The following is a 1,551-nucleotide window of genomic DNA, read 5'->3' as shown; positions in this document are numbered from 1 at the left end:
CCGAGGGACAGCGGCTTCTGCGGGCACCCCGCCCCGGGTCGGCCCCGGCGGCAGCCCAGGAGGCCGGGCTGACCCCCTCCCGCCCCGGTCACCGCCCGGGACGCCCGGGGAGGGCTCGTCTGCCCGCGGGGTCCGGCGGGGCCCGGCCGGGGGCGCGGGGGGCGCTCGGTGCGGCCGCGTCCCGCCGCCCCCGCCGTGCCGATGGTTTCAGAGCCAAACGAGAGCTTTGCGGGGCGGGAAGGTGAGAGCCTGGCTGTTTGCCCTCTGTTGCTCACTTTGCCCTGACCTCCCCGAGTTACGCTTCGGGAAGTTATCAGAGAGAACGCGCACAAGCGAACTGCAGGAAATCATTCGTAAAGCTCCCGGAATCCTTATTCAAATAACCATCCCTTTGCAGCGGCGTGCTCTGGCTGATGTGTGAGTAAAAGATGAATTCAAGCAACCCCAGTTTGTTTGCTCTAAATTAATTTGTTTGCAAATGACAGGTGTTGAATCCGACTTCACTGAAGGCAAGAAGGCAACTACCAACTTTGCAGTAGCCGTAAAAACATAGTTCATCATCACACAATGGGTTATTTTAGTTCTCTCCCTTGCCCATGGGCTCGGATTAGTTGTCAAATTAATTCTAAGACAAGTGTGTCAATTGTGGGTGTTTGAGGCTACGTGAAATCATCTAAGAAGTATTAAGTGTTCTGTGCAAGAGGAAGTTAGTTCCTTATTGTCCTCTCCAAATAGGGTGATTCTACTTCCTTAGTCAAAAAATCAACACAAAATAAGACTCAAATCTCAAAATCTAAACAAAAGAAGCTATACAGTGTCAGAATGTTAACTATAAATTATTAATAAATTTTTAATAATTGCTTACCAAGCATCTGTCATTAACAGATTATCTGTAAAAAAGGACTTTTGTGACACATCTCAGTCAGGCCTAAGCAGTTCTGAAAGAACTGAAAAATGCTGTGCTCTAACCAAAGCTTGCACTGGCAAGTGGTCTGCTAAGCACATGATATGAATTTTTCTGATCCTGTTTTCCCAGAAATCATGCAAACTTTGCAGAATTGAAACCTCTGTTTTGAAGTGACATACCAAGCTGTCAGACCCGAAGGGGTCAGCCAGTTACAACAGTGTCATCTCTTCATAAGAGAGATAACAACTGTTCTCTCTTTATGACACTGCTTGTTGCAGGGAGATCTGTAGGGGACAGGTCAGAAAGAATTAGCTCATAATGGAAGTTTTCTCCCATATTCCTTTCAGTAAGCACATGGGTTTTGCCTTGGCAGGTTTGGTTGATTGATCTTTACTTGTTCCTGGTTTTCATCATCCTATAAATATGAACATAAGGTATTCACAACTGAACTTTTTGGTACTTTATTATATACAAGAGAGGTTCTTGAATTTGGTTTATTTTTCCATTTTTTTTAAAGTGTTTTTGACTTGTGCTTTTTAGTTTCATTATCTAAGCAAATACCATGTTGGAAAAATCAGGTAGTTAACCTAAGCAGTTTATGCAGTAATGCTGCAATCTCTGCGTGCTCTGGGTATTGAACACAT

This window comes from Chiroxiphia lanceolata, chromosome 4 (assembly GCF_009829145.1).
Source record: "Chiroxiphia lanceolata isolate bChiLan1 chromosome 4, bChiLan1.pri, whole genome shotgun sequence".
NCBI classification, from domain to species: Eukaryota; Metazoa; Chordata; class Aves; order Passeriformes; family Pipridae; genus Chiroxiphia; species Chiroxiphia lanceolata.
The sequence above is the reverse complement of the archived record's forward strand: the minus strand, read 5'-3'. Positions refer to the sequence as shown.